Source organism: Hyla sarda, chromosome 2 (assembly GCF_029499605.1).
Source record: "Hyla sarda isolate aHylSar1 chromosome 2, aHylSar1.hap1, whole genome shotgun sequence".
In the NCBI taxonomy this organism is placed as follows: domain Eukaryota; kingdom Metazoa; phylum Chordata; class Amphibia; order Anura; family Hylidae; genus Hyla; species Hyla sarda.
This window is the reverse complement of record NC_079190.1, coordinates 372,882,008-372,898,210: the sequence shown is the minus strand read 5'-3', so window position 1 is coordinate 372,898,210 and position 16,203 is coordinate 372,882,008. Positions and strand designations below refer to the sequence as shown.

The 16,203-nt window shown below is 41.8% G+C and overlaps 1 pseudogene; it reads left to right on the top strand.

Moving 5' to 3' along the window:
• The first annotated feature begins 15,604 nt into the window (after positions 1-15,604).
• On the top strand, positions 15,605-15,708 carry LOC130360014 (U2 spliceosomal RNA; annotated as a pseudogene).
• The last annotated feature ends 495 nt before the right edge of the window (positions 15,709-16,203 follow it).

The following is a 16,203-nucleotide window of genomic DNA, read 5'->3' as shown; positions in this document are numbered from 1 at the left end:
GAATAAACATGTGTATATCAAAACATGTGTTACTACAGTCCTTTTCTGTGAGAAATATTTCATTTTCTTGAAAAATTTCAGGGTTGCCAACATTTACGGCCATGACTGTATATGTTTGAGTTAGGCAAAGTCTTATATTTAGATCTGTAGAGAACAACAACAAATACAGTAGACAGGACAAGTGAGAATTGTCTACACACCTTTTTTTTTCTTATAAAAACTCATTTATGTGACACCAAAATCGTTATACAGGCTTAGACTGGCACAAAAATAAAAATAGTTATATCAACCTGCTGAATTCCCTTCCCCTGTTATCCATACTGTTACCAGTCCTTCCTCATCTGTGCTTTCTGTTTTCATCCTGGAAGACAGCCGACTGAACCCACTCTGTGCTGAGATGTCACCAGGAAGCGCTGACCAGATATCAGACATTGTCAAGTTAACATCGACGTAGGATCATACCGATGTGTAGGATTGATATGTAATTTCTATGCCAGTTCAAACGTGTACTTTTCGTGATAACAGACAAACCCCTGACTCGGGATTCAGAGAATAACCTTTTTTTTATCCCAAGTGCCTTGGTGGGGGGGCGGGGGGGGGGGGGTTCTTAGCATGACAAGAGCCATTGGGTTAGCTAATCTGAAACCTCTTATTATCTTTCTCCATGCCCACTTGCATATGCCTACCCCCTTTTTGATTGACAAGCACTAAGCGTATTCACTGCCTGAAATAATTCCCTATACTTATCTGCTGGTGGGTTATGACAACACAGTTTACAAAAGCAACCTACGAGAAGAAATACTTGAATCACCTAGTTGGCAAGAACCATGTATATCACTTTAATGTGGATGAAGTAAGAAGAATGTAGCACTCACCGGATATGCAGGTAACAAAACTTTTTAGTTTCATTTCATTTTGGATACATGAAACATCACTAAGTACAGGGAAGAAATAGATGGATGTCTGTGTAGGAGAGTAAAACAAAGCTCTTTTTATGCTCCTGCACAGACATCTATCTATTCTCTTCCCATACTTGGTGATGTTTGGTTTATCTAATATGAAATAAAGCTAAAAAGTTTTACCTTGTGTGCCACGTTCTTCTATACTCATTGAAGTGATATCCAGTTACTATTATCTATGTAAAACAACCCCAGAGTCCCCTATCCCAGTAAAGTGATTTCCCTGCCACTGCTAAAAAAAATATATGATGTTGCCCCTAAATAATTACAGTCCTGGGGGTGGTCACCTGGAGCACTTCTGTTTCCTCCTGTAACCCCGCTGGACCACCCATCGCCTCTCAATAGTGATGTGGACAGTCCCAGGAGGTCTTGGCTTCACATCACTGCTGAGGGGGCGGCTTGCCCAGGAGTGGTCCGGGCAACTGCCCACAGTGCACTAGCGGGACTGTAAGTATAAAGGATAACTATAGCTATACCAATTTCCCTTTCCCTTTTATTTGGCACTTATTTCCATGGCAATTTGCAGCAGAAATAAGCATGCTTTTGTATAATTTCTGCTCCATTTTCAACAAAAAATAAATGTGTAAGTTCCAAGAGAAATAAAGCGAGGAAAATGTTCTCACTAATTCTGTAATGTGAACATACCCTTAGTTTGGACTAAAACACCAATTGTCTTACCTGCAGTGCCTGTGGAGTTTTTTCTACATATATGCTAAGATCCATGTATTTATACTTTATACTTAACATTTTTGTCAACCATCAATATATTTTTAATGGAAGTTAAGATTTTATGTAGCAGTTCAGCTGCACTGAATGTAACCAAAGACATTCGTAAAGAATTTCCATAGTCGTGTATCATTTTTAGGCTTGTTTCACACTGCCGTTATTACACGACAGTGTCACAGCTGTCGTGTCGGGAGAGCCGGGCAAAATAGCGGGAGAAAAATGACTGCATGTGCCATTCTTTTTCTCCTGCTATTCCTAAACACGTGCGGCGGCCCCCATGATAGTAAATGGGAGATGCCAGGATCCGTTTTTGCCTGTTGCTCCCCGTCATGAGAACGACCGTTAAAGTCAGGAAAAAAAAATAGAGAGACTTTGACGGCCATTCTCGATGGGGAGCAACGACAGTGTGAAATGGGCCTGATACTGTATGTTTGGAACTTTTCCTTTTAATATAACCCACAGAACATCTAGTCCATGATCTCTGACCCAAGAATTAAAAAGTGGCTGTGATATCTGCTGTCCTTATGCTATTTTATATGTTGCCATTTTAAAACTAAGCCTGATTTCTGGGGACTTTTAACAGCTTAGCTTTCTGCAAACAGCTTATAGAGTTTGTTTAATAGATTATCTGGATCTTGGTCTCTGTCTGTTCACATTTACTAAAACAGTTTAGTCTAGAAGATTTTCAGCAGACAGATGTACAAGCATCAAATAAGCTCAAAGAAACCATCAGGGAATAGTTACGTTTTAAAATATATTATAAAATGTATATAGATAAATAAAATAACAGGTGCAGCAACTATTAATAAATGTGTCCCATCTTGTAGTGTGTATGCTTATTCATCGGTATGCATGCTAATAGATAAACAAATCATCAAGCATCTGTGTGTTCATTTTCTTGTCTAACGTGGCTTGAATTTAACTGATGCTACCAGCTACATCCGGAGACTGACTTTATTTTAACTTAGAAACAAGACTAATGCAATTAAAGGGGTATTCCATGATTTTTCTTTATTTGACTATGCTACAGGGGCTGTAAAGTTAGTGTAGTTCATAATATAGTGTCTGTTCCTGGGTGTGACGGTTTTCTCACAATTCTTCTGTGATTTTCACCCCAATATTTATTTTTACCAGCATACAAAATGATTTTCTAAGATTTTTCCCAGGTTGCAATGCGGCCGAGACCTAACTCACTAGGGAGCCTGTCTGCTTCAATGGGTGGAGTGATCACTTGTAACATAGTAACATAGTGCATAAGGTTGAAAAAGACCAGAGTCCATCAAGTTCAACCTATAACCCTAATGAGTCCCTACTGAGTTGATCCAGAGGAAGGCAAAAGAAACCTCATACTAGAGGTAAAAATTCCTTCCCAACTCCAAATATGGCATCAGAATAAATCCCTGGATCAACCCTATAAATCTAATATACATAACCAGCAATGTTATTATTCACCAAACATGCATCCAGACCCCTTTTTTACAGAGTTAATCATGACCACCTCCTCCGGGTGAGAATTCCACAGTGTCACTGCTCTTACAGTAAAGTACCCCCGTCTGTGCTGGTGTAGAAACCTTCTTTCCTCTAAACGTAGAGGATTCCCCCTTGTTATAGATACAGTCCTGGTTATGAATAGATCATGGGAAAGATCTCTGTACTGTCCCCTGATATTTTTATACATAGTTATTAGGTCTCCCCTAAGCCTTCTTTTTCTAAACTAAATAAGCCTAATTCTGATCATCTTTCTGGGTACTGTAGTCCTCCCATTCCCCATATTACTCTGGTTGCCCGTCTTTGAACCCTCTCCAGCTCCACTATATATTTCTTGTACACTGGTGCCCAGTACTGTACACAGTATTCTATGTGTGGTCTGACTAGTGATTTGTACAGCGGTAGAATTATTTCTTTGTCGTGGGCATTTATGTCCCTATTGATGCACCCCATGATTTTATTTGCCTTGGCAGCAGCTGCCCGATACTGGTCACTACAGCTAAATTTACTGTTAACTAAGACTCCCAAGTCCTCTTCCACATCAGTCGTCCCAAGTGTGCTCCCATTTAATACATAATCCCAGCCCAGATTTTTCCTCCCCATGTGCATTACCTTACATTTATCAGTGTTGAACCTCATCTGCCACTTCCCAGCCCAAACCTCCAACCTATCCAGATCTATTTGTAACAGTTTACTGTCCTCTATTGTGTTTACCGCCTTAGTATCATCTGCAAAGATTGCTACTTTACCATTCAAACCCTCTACAATGTCATTAATGTATATATTAAATAGGACAGGACCCAAGACTGACCCCTGTGGTACCCCACTAGTAACAATCACCCAATCAGAATAAGTACCATTAATAACCACCCTCTGTTTCCTATCACTGAGCCAGTTACTTACCCACATACACACATTCTCCCCCAGCCCAATCCTTTTAATTTTATGCACCAACCATTTATGTGGCACCGTATCAAATGCTTTGGAAAAATCCAGATATACGACATCCAGCGGTTGGTAGAGAGATCAATCTGCAACTAATGCAACAGCTGTAGGCACCCTGATTGAAAACCACAAGTCTTTTGAATGTATGCAGCTCATTTATGTTTCAATGGGTTGAGTGGCTGATGTGTGGTAGGGAGGAAAAGGGAAGTGTGGGATTAGTAGTCAAAAAAAGAAAAGTTAAACAGGAAATACCAGTTCACAAAAGCTAGCCACAGTGTTACGGTTACCTTGCAACATAGTCATTTAGCCCCAAGACAAGCGCATATCCTTCCTATGTATGTCCATTACTGTCTGTCAGGTACATACTAAAATCACCTTATGGTGGATAACCCCTTTAAGTTATAGTTCTATTGATAAAAGAGTGGTTACAGCTGGTTATGCACTGGCTAGATTGAAGTTTGGAGTCTAAGAACTCCAATTTTTATATGCCACCACAGCAGAATCCTATTATTTATAATCCCCAGAATAGGCATCAGTTGGAAGCCAGAAGCAATAGAAATAAGGGCAGAAACAATACAAGGAGGTAAAACCAAGAACACAGAAACCAGAAGAAATCCAAGAGCTGGAACCAAAAGTGCAAGATCAAAAGTACAACCAGAAGCAAGAAGTAGTCACAGGAAAGAAGCATAGTCACAGAACAGGAACAATGGCAAGGGTTCATCTTCAGGTTTCGGAACCAAGCGTATTATCCAGGTGAGAAGTCAGGAGCATATATAGTAACCCATCAGCATAAGGGCCAGGTGTTTTGCTACAAGTGCCATGCTGAGCATTCAAAGGCAAAGACAGGAAAAGGGAACAAAAAACAAAAGAGTTCAAGACTACTAGAAGTTAGGAGGCTTGAGGCAAACTTGAGGAACACTGGCCAGATGCAACCAGAACAGGAAGTGTTCTGGGCTGGCACTCAGGTTGTAAGAGACCTGGCCAGGTTTAAATTGCTAGACCTTGATGAGAAAAGTGCAGCTTCCACACACATAGATGCACTACTTCTTCAGTGAAGCAATATGCTCTTTGGTGTTTTAATTTGTGGACCTGAGGAAGGCGGAAGCAAGTACTGAGCAATTTTGAGGAAAGGAACTTTAGCAACAACACTCTTTTTGAGACAGGGGGGTCAAAGGGGTGGACAAGGGTGACAAAGGGACTGCGGGGTGAATAGGTGTGGACAAGGATAACAAGGGGGATAAAAGAGGGGGACAGAGGGGTGCATAGGGGGGTGGACATGGATAATGGGGTAGACTGGGGGGTAGACTGGGGGGTGAACATAGGTGACAGGGGGTAGACTGGGAGGTGGACAGGGGAGTGAACATGGGTGACAGGGATGGACGGGGGGTAAAGGTGGACATGGATGACAGGAGGGTGGACATTGGTGACGGGAAGGGGACAGGGGTTAGAAGGGGCAACAGATGGGTGGAAAGGGTACAGAACCTTAAGCAAGCCTGCTTGTTCTGGCTGAATGTCTTCTGCAGGGGCAACAGGAATCCAGAGCAGCTTCTATGGCGAGTTCTTCCCCACTTCGGTGTAGCAGGGCACCATTTTCTTCAATACATCGGCCTGGGTGCCTGTGACTTTCTTACTGCACTGCAGGGAGGAGGGGGATGCTGGGGGACGCTAGGGGACACTGTGTGCATAGGCTTTTCTTCCCCCTGCAGCGCCGTGAGTCACAGGTGCGCAGGGCGGGGTGGGAAATTAAAAAAAAGAATTGCGGGCGCCATCTTTCCTACTGGAGCGTCGCGGCACCCCGGCCTCCTAAACAGCAGATAAGGGGACAATCCTTCTCACAGCCATTAAAGGACTAATCTTTTGCTACCACAAATCCAAAGCCTTTTTCAAGGCTCATACCCGCAAATGCCTGAATTGAATAGTGTTCCTCAACCAGTTACTGTAGCCAGTGCCATGATCTGTATCTAGCCTGCAGTTCTGTTGAATTTTATACAGTTCCACAAACACCTTCAGGATGCATTATGCAGTAATCTCAGCCAGTCAAAAAGCATATTGATAAGTATTATGTATCTGCTATCTAGCCTGTAAGTTTTAATAGAGGTCTGTTGCATTTCATATAGTTCAAATACCCTCAGTACGCATTGTGCAGTCATCTCTGCCAGCCAAAAAGCATGTTGAAGTTATATGTATCTAGCCTGTAGTGTTAATAGAGGTCTGTTGCATTTCATAAAGTTCTACAAGCACCGTCAGTACACATTGTGTAGTAATCTCTGCCAGTCAAAAAGCATGTTGAAGTAATATGTATGAAGCCTGTAGTGTTAATATAGGTCTGTTGAATTTCATATAGTTCCGCAAACAGTCGGTACTCATTGTGCTGTCATCTCTTGTGCGCAAAAGTGTATTTCTCTGACACGTATCTGGCCTTTTAACAGTTTTGTTGAATTTCATATTTTTCAGCAAACACACCTTAAATCTTTCTAGTTGTGTAGAAACAAACAAGCATTATACTAAAAAGCCTGTGCATTCCAAACACATTAGGCTTCTAAAGCAACTGTATTTTTTAAATTTTGTTTTTTATTAAATGTTCCTTGTTGTAAGATAAATACAGCTCAGGTAGGTTGGTGAAAAATCACCCAAAAAAGATAACATGATCCTTTAGGGTCTGTTTCCTCAGCTCTGTCTTTGCTTCCTTCCAGTCCATCATCACCCTATTTTCAGCCAGGCCTACACATACACAACCCATCATCCCCAGAAAAAAAGTATTTTTGTCTTTTCATACAAGAGCTATTTCTTCAGTCTTCACTATTTTAGAAGTCCCATTTACTTAAAAGAGGCTACCCTCTCAAATCACAAGATGCAGCACTGAATAAAGTGAAAGCTAAAAATAGAAACATAATAAATAAAAAATTCAAAAAGTTAGCTTTTTCTATGCAAGTACAGCCCATTGGCTAATGAGATTAGGGATGAGCAAATCGAATGGGATGAATCCGAATTTGTTGTGAACTTCAGGAAAAATTTGCTATGCAATGAATCCGAATATATCTCTGTGATCCGATCGCACAAATTGCTTCATTAAACTCCATTTAGTGCGGTCCAGGCTCCAGGGAATCTAAGATGGCGGCTCCACATGTCACGACATGGGGCAAGGAACTCTGGGAAGGAGGGAACATGGGTAGGTGGGATGAATCACATGCAGCATACAGCCTATAAGCAGCCAGCCAGCCCTGTGATCTCACAGCCCTATATAATCGGCAGCTATCTTGCGGCCACTCACATCAGCGTTCTATTGCAGAGAGAGAGAAGGACAGAGAGCAGTGAGTGTTATACAGAAAAGCATTTCTACAGCAGCTATTCACCTCAAGCCCAAATCCAGCCTAGAAGCACTGATAGGGAAGGGAGAGAGATTGAGAGAGAAAGTGCAATTTTGGGTGTAGTACACAGTGACTGTGTGCTGCAGCACTGGTGTGTACAACAACTGAAAAGCTAATAGTAGCCAGCCAGTTAGAGTGAGCAGAGCACTAAAAGCCATAATCACCTGCCATTAGTGCCTAATACAGGTTGCGTAGCGTATTGTCCTCTATTAACCTCTTAAGGACCCAGGACGTACGGGTACGTTCTGGGTCCCTGTCCTGCGATATAACGCGGGGTCACACGGTGACCCCGCATCATATTGCGGCAGGCCCTGCGTCACAGTGAAGCCGGGACCCGCCTCTAATAGCGTGCAGCACTGATCGCGGCTAAAAACGAAAGTGAAAGTTGCCTGTTAGCTCAGGGAGCTGTTCGGGATCGCCGCGGTGAAATCGCGGCATCCCGAACAGCTGTAGCACAGGAGGAAGGTCTCTTATCTTCCTTCCTGCAGTCCGATCGCCGATTGAATGCTTCAAGCCTGAGATCCAGGCTTGAGCATTCAATCGCCGAAAACACTGATTGATCCATTCCTATGGAGATGCATCAATCAGTGTAAAAGATCAGTTAATGCAATGTTATAGCCCCTTATAGAAGCTATAATATTGCATAAGAAAAGTGTAAAAAAAAAAATCATTAACCCTTTCAATTATCCCTTCCCCTAATAAAAGTTTGAATCACCCGGCATTTCCAAGAATAAAAAAAACACAGTGTAAATAAAAATAAAAACAAACATATGTGGTATCGCCGCGTGCGGAAATGTCCAAATTATAAAAATATACCACTTTTTAAACCACACGTTCAATGGCGTATGCACAAAAAAATGCGAAATTTCAAAATAGCGCATTTTTGATCACTTTTATACCACAAAAAAGTGAATAAAAAGTGATCAAAAAGTCTGATCAGAACAGAAATGGTACCGCTAAAAACTTCAGATCACGGCGCAAAAATGAGCCCTCATAGCACCCTGAACACAGAAAAATAAAAAAGTTATAGGGGTCAGAAGATTATCATTTTAAATGTATGCATGTATTCATGATTTTTTTCTGAAGTGATACAAAATCAAACCTATACAAGTAGGGTATCATTTTAACCGTATGGACCTACAGAATAAAGATAAGGTATCAGTTTTGACGAAAAATGTACTGCGTAAAAACGGAAGCCCCCAAAACTTACAAAATAGTGTTTTTTCATAAATTTTGTCGCACATTGATTTTTTTTTTCCCATTTCACCGTAGATTTTTGGGTAAAATGACTAATGTCATTAGAAAGTAGAATTAGTGACGCAAAAAATAAGCCATCATATAGAATTTTTGGTGAAAATTTTAAAGAGTTATGATTTTTTTAAGTTAAGGAGGAAAAATTGAAAATGAAAAATGGAAAAAGCCTGGGTCCTTAAGGGGTTAAGGGTAACCTGTGCGTACATAGGTGGTGTACCATTTTGTTCCTGATAAAGTCTTAAGACCTAGTTACTGTGAAAGGCCAGCCAAAACATAAAAACATAGAATGTGTTTGCAGTTAAGAACCATTTGGCCCATCTAGTCTGCCCAATAATCTGAATACTATGAATAGTCCCTGACCCTATCTTATATGAAGGATAGCCTTATATCTATCCCTATCTTATATGAAGGATAGCCTTATGCTTATCCCATGCATGTTTAAACTCCTTCACTGTATTTGCAGCGGCCACTTCTGCAGGAAGGCTATTCCATGCATCCACCACTCTCTCAGTAAAGTAATACTTCCTGATATTACTTTTAAACCTTTGCCCCTCTAATTTAAAACTATGTCCTCTTGTGGTAGTTTTTCTTCTTTTAAATATGCTCTCCTCCTTTAACGTGTTGATTCCCTTTATGTATTTAAAAGTTTCTATCATATCCCCTCTGTCTTTTCTTTCTTCCAAGCTATACATGTTAAGGTCCTTTAACCTTTCCTGGTAAGTTTTATCCTGCAATCCATGTACTAGTTTAGTAGCTCTTCTTTGAACTCTCTCTAGAGTATCTATATCCTTCTGGAGATACGGCCTCCAGTACTGTGCACAATACGCCAAATGAGTTCTCACCAGTGTTCTGTACAGCGGCATGAGCACTTCTCTCTTTCTACTGCTTATACCTCTCCCTATACATCCAAGCATTCTGCTAGCGTTTCCTGCTGCTCTATTACATTGTCTTCCTACCTTTAAGTCTTCTGAAATAATTCCTCCTAAATCCCTTACCTCAGATACTGAGGTCAGGGCTGTGTCAAATAATCTATATTCTGCCCGAGGGATTTTACGCCCCAGGTGCATTATCTTGCACTTATCCACATTAACTTTCAGTTGCCAGAGTTCTGAACATTCTTCTAGTTTGCTTAAATCCTTTTCCATTTGGCGGATCCCTACAGGAACATCAACCCTGTTACATATCTTTGTGTTGTGTCATCAGCAAAAAGACCATCAAGACCTTCTGTAATATCACTAATGAAGATATTAAACAATATTGGTCCTAGTACAGATCCCTGAGGTATCCCACTGGTGACAAGACCTTGCTCTGAATATTCTCCATTGACTACAACCCTCTGTTGTCTGTTACTCAGCCACTGCCTAATCCACTCAACAATATTGGAGTCCAAGCTCAATGACTGTAGTTTATTGATAAGTCTTCTATGTGGGACAGTGTCAAAAGCCTTACTTAAATCTAGATATGCGATGTCTACTGCCCCTCCGCCATCTATTATTTTAGTCACCCAGTCAAAAAAAAAATCAATAAGATTTGTTTGACGTGATCTCCCTGAAGTAAACCCATGTTGTTTTTCATCTTGCAATCCATGGGATTTTAGATGTTCCACAATCCTATCCTTTAGTAGGGTTTCCATTAATTTCCCCACTATTGATGTCAGACTTACTGGCCTATAGTTGCTGGATTCCTCCCTACTACCTTTCTTGTGAATGGGCACAACATTTGCTAATTTCCAATCTTCTGGAATGACTCCTGTTTCCATTGATTGGTTAAATAAATCTGTTAACGGTTTTGCTAGCTCACCACTAAGCTTTTTAAATAATTTTGGGTGTATCCCATCAGGCCCATGCGATTTATTTGTCTTCACTTTAGAAAGCAAACGTAGAACCTCTTCCTCTGTAAAGACACATGCATCAAACGATTCCTTAGTTTTCCTCTCTAATGGAGGTCCTTTTCCTTCTTTTTCTTTGTAAAAACTGAACAGAAGTATTCATTAAGGCAGTCGGCTAGCCCCTTATTCTCTTCTACAAACCTTCCTTCCTTTGTTTTTAATTTAGTTATTCCTTGTTTTAATTTCCTTTTTTCATTTATATATCTGAAGAATGTCTTATCCCCCTTTTTCACAGAATGAGCTAGTTTTTCTCCTGCCTGTGCTTTAGAAGTTCTTATAACTTGCTTGGCCTCTTTCTGCCTAGTCTAGTAGATTTCCCTATCTTCATTGCCCTGGGTAGTTTTATAATTACTAAATGCTAGTTTTTAGTTTTTTTATGATTTTGGCCACTTCTGCTGTGTACCCCAGTGGTCTCTTCCTTGTTCTGCTTTTACTGACAAGTCTAGTGCAATTTTCTGTTGCCTTCAATAAATCGTCTTTTAAGTAGTCCCATTTCTCCTGAACTCCATGTAATTTTTTTCCAGTCTGATAAGGACTCATTTATGACTAATCTCATTTTTGAAAAGTCTGTTTTTCTAAAATCTAAAACTTTAGTTTTTGTGTGGTGTGACTCCTTCACTGTTCTTATATTAAACCACACAGATTGGTGATCACTAGATCCCAAGCTTTCGCCAACAATAACATCATATACCAAATCCCTATTTGTGAATACCAAATCCAAAATGGCCTCATTCCGCGTTGGCTCTTCAACCACTTGTTGTAGAGATAATCCCAGTAGGGAATTTAGAATATCTGTACTTCTGGCAGAAATTAAGGGGTCTCTGATGCACAGTTTAGAAAATGCAGGTGGACCACACCTTAGTGTGATCTTGGTGCAAAAAATAAAACACAAAAAAACAAACGCGTTTCGGGGTACACATAGGCAATGTCCTGACCCCTTCTTCAGTGGAGAACAAAATAATAATAACCTGAGTGTACCCCGAAACGTGTTTGGTTTTATTGTGTTTTATTTTTTGCACCAAGATCACACTAAGGTGCAGTCCACCTGCGTTTTCTAAACTGTGCATCAGAGACCCCTTAATTTGGGAAGAGGCCACTGCATGGACTATTACCATCATTACTGATTCCATTAAATCTGCCATGCCTTGAACAAGGTGGCAGAAGGACTATAGGAACCAGCAGACCCTCTAAATATCTGGATTGAAACCAAGGAGACCAGCGATACAGGTGTTAATCTGAATCTTCCCGTCCAGAAATCCCGGGCAGATACCCTCCGGTTCATCCTAGGTGCCTGATACCATCAGAGGTTAGCAGATCTGCAACCAGCTGACCGCGTGCACTGACGTCACACGCCACCGGGTGCAAGCGGCGACAGCGCTGACCGAGAGCGGGACGAACAGACTGGAGGAACGGCTTCCCCATAGCGGCTAGACTCCGTTGTACGGGTGTCGCCGCCTCGGAAACAGAGAATATCTCACCGACGCTACACCTCCACCAAAATCCAGGAGTGGTGAGTGGCACGAAGTGCCAAATTTTCCTTCTGACAGGATCGCTGAATCTGGACATGTCTCTATAGATTGGATACAATTTTATTTTACAGATCCGGATTTGGATTAATTTTTTGTGGCCATATGAACATTATTTTACAGGAATAGTTACATCTATTGGATCAGATACATTTATTTACAGGATAAATTGAACTGAACTGAATTATTATACACCTAATTTTGCAATAATATATTTGGGACAATACACCATTTATTCTGACTATTTTTCTATAGGTCATCTAGTTTGCGAGATCATTTTTCATAGCAGGTGGACTGAATTTTTAGTATCTGCATTTTATCTGTATTTTTCATATCCATATTATACTGATATTGGTATTCTGGATTCTGGAGTCAGCCTATTAACCACAAGGGCCCCTTTGGGGGCAGATTTCCAGATATTGCATATCTATTTATTTCATTATTTTATTAATATATTAAATAGTTGATTATATAATACTAGCTGGCAGTCTCTTATATGACTTAGTGTTGAATGTCTATTGCACACTTATTACAGATGATAAGACACTGAGGACTAAGAAGTGTTTTCCTTGATCTATTTTTGTATTTTTTAACCCTTGAGTGAGGGTTACTTAGTTAACCTCGTGCCTTTTGCTGTGAGCTCCACTTGCCCTTTTCCATTTTCTACTGTTGAGGAATAGTGTTGGGCACGAACATTCGCAACGCGAATATTTATCTCAAATATTGCATATTCGCGTGATCATCCCTCCCTGTTTCCAGCTTGTGGTGTAAACAAGGCTCCAATACTAGTTACTGTGTCAGACTGGCAGGCGGCCGAAAATTTGCATTTGCGAATATTTTCGCGCATATTGATCCCTCTCTTCTATTAGCTCTTTCATCACAAAGTATTCCGCATGCGCATGCTAATTATATGGTGAATGTGCATGCAAATTTTATGGCGCATAGTAAAAAAAGGCAGCGGATATTGTGAATATGCTAATTTTGGGAATATATTATGAATATTCGTCCTTCATGATATTCGCGAAATATCATGAATTCATATATGGTCTATACCGCTCAACACTATCGAGGAACCTGAGGAGGACATCAGTGACATGCAGAAACATGCATACACAGGTGGTGTACCATTTTGTTCCTGTTAAAGTCTTAAGACCTAGTTACTGTGAAAGGCCAGCCAAAAGTACTCACCTGCTGCTGTTCTAGACAAATACTGTTTTAACCGTAGTGGAGTGTATTATACTTCCCTCATAAGTGTATACTACATAAGTACATCTACGTGTTGTACCATTTTGTTTCTGTTATAGTCCTAAGGGCCCAGTTACCATGAAAGGCCAGCCAAAAGTACCCACCTGCTGCTGTTCTAAACAAATACTGTTTTAAGTGTAGTGGAGCGTATTGTACACCACTCATAAGTGCATACCACGTACGTACATCTACGTGGTGTACCATTTTGTTCATGTTATAGTCCTAAAGGCCTAGTTACTGTGAAAGGCCAGAAATAATTACACACCTGTTGGTGTTGTAGACAAATACTGTTTTAAATGTAGTGGAGCGTATTGTACTCCCCTCATAAGTGCATACCACGTACATACATCTACGTGGTGTACCATTTTGTTACTGTTAAAGTCTTAAGGGCCTAGTTAATGTGAAAGACCAGCCAAAAGTACACACCTGCTGTTCCAGACTCCCCTCATAAGTGCATACTAATATGTACACCTACGTCATAGTTATAGTCCTAAGGGCCTAGTTACTGTGAATGGCCAGCCAAAAGTACACACCTGCTGGTGTTGTAGAAAAATACTGTTTTAAGAGTAATGGATAGTATTGTCCAGCCCTCATATACGCACTAAGTATGTCAGGCAGAGAGGTGACAGGACGTGCACAGAGGAGTGGCAGAGGTCTAAATTCATCAGGCGCAGGCAGAGGTCGCAGCAGACTAGGGGTGAGTGGCAGCAGGAGTCGCAGCGCGAGGCCTGAGCTCCCGGTATCAGCTAGCGGGCATGTCGTGACCAGCAACCGATCTGCCCTCATCGATTGGTTAACACGGTTATCCACTTCATCACAAGTGACATATGACACCCCAGTCAACAGTCGGTGGGTTCCTCAGACACAACCCTCAGTTGGCATGTCCCGGGAGCAGTCCCTGTCCTCCCATTGCTTCTGTCCTATGTTGTTCTCTCCCCAACAGAAAGAACATATGCTGTGGGTTCAGCTCCATTATTTAATGAGGACGATCTACTAGAGGACAGTCAGCAGCTACTTCCCAGCCAAGAAGTGGATGAGACATCTGCCGCTTCCTCCGCTAGGCAGGCAAGTAGTGATGAGGAAAGTGGCCTGGAAGGTGGTGTTGCAAGCGTTCAGGCTCCTGAAGCAGACACTGTTGAGTAACCTGAGGAGAACATCAGTGACATGCAGACACAACTCAATGATGATAAAGCCGATCGCACTTGGGAGCTAGGTGCAGAGGGGGCTTCATCATAATCAGGAGAAGAGAGTTGCATGTTGCTCGTGAGGCTGCAGCTGAGCCAGCAAGGTGGTAGCATGGTTTGCAGTCAGCATAGTGGCAGGAGTGGAAAGTCTGGAGCCAAACGTGCCCTGGGTAGATTACCTTCTTCGTGGCAGCCCACCTTCCAGGGAAGTTTCCCGGGCAGCCCACCTTACCTCCAGGCTCTGTCATTGTGCCGCTCTGTGACAGTGACTCTAATAGCGACATCTAATCTGATTGTTTCACTAAATAACTGTATTATTTCAATAACCCAGCACACTCCTTATGCGTGTTACAGCAAGGCAAAGTGTTCTACACACTTATTGAGACTCTCTGTAGGCCAGAAATAGCCATTTTTAATAGTGATTTGCCGAAAATAAATTCAAACTAAAAAATTGGTGTGGGGGGGGGGGGGGGGAATTTGGCGAATCGACTGAATTACATTTTTAAAAAACATGTTAAAGATTTTGTCACATGCAGGACCGATCATGTCATTTACTGCATTAAATATCCAAGGAATCAATGACACATCCTCTATTCGTACGGTTTAGAGAGCATTTCAGACTCACTCGCTTGGGTACAGGAGTACCGCGCTTAGCTGCCCATATATACACAAAGTGCATGCTGGGAATTCAGAGATCCTCTCTTTCTTTGGTTTAGAGACCTTTCTTTGGTTCAGATTTCCCCATCCAGGTAGAGATTGAGATACAGAACTGTTACAAAAGGAATCCAAATGGATCTAAAGATAAGAAGCTATGAGCCTTTTGAATGAAAGGAATGAGTTTAATGCATTCTGTTTCTAAAACTTGTTTTTTTTTTCCAGGGATAGTTCATCAGAGTAATATAACCCTTTCTCACATTTTCTCCCCAAGGAAAATACTGATCCCGTTTAGCTAGTCAGAGGCTCTCACCCAGCCAAGCCAGATAACCCTGCTCTGTATTGACGAGGGGGCAAGTACCCCAAAACAGCTGTCTGCACGGCCTTTTGGCTAAGATCAAGTGTAGTATCTGTTCTTATCAGTTTTCATGCCGGTGGCAAACTACGCCGGTGTGGGGATGGGTGCTGCATGGAGGATGCAGGTGTACCAGGGCTTTCCGGGGCTGGTTCTGAGGAATCAGCTCGACGGCTGCCCCGATGTGACCTGTTCCCTCCGGGTCTCGCCATGAGGCTGAGAGGGTCTAGAGCCGAGGTACTTTTGTGCCTTGGGGAGTGGTGACCCTGAGGTGCCGAAACTCACTGGGAATACTGGCTCACTGAGTTGAAGCACGGGCACCATAATCTCTTCACCTTGTGGCACTCACCTCTTGATTCCCGACCTTCTGGCTAGGATCAGAGAAATTTTTTATAGATCTGGCCGGATGTCCGGGCAGTATATCTGCACACATTCACTTATTTATTTATTTTTGTCTCACTGTGTCACTTTTTGCGTGTTGTGTGTTCACAGGATTTGTCAGGATGCGGTAGCCCTTCTGGGTGTCCCTCCTGGCGGTCTAGGGGAGGTGTGTGTGGCCATTAGGTTCCGCACCTCCCTGCAAACACCCCGGGTACTCCTGCTTTGGCAGG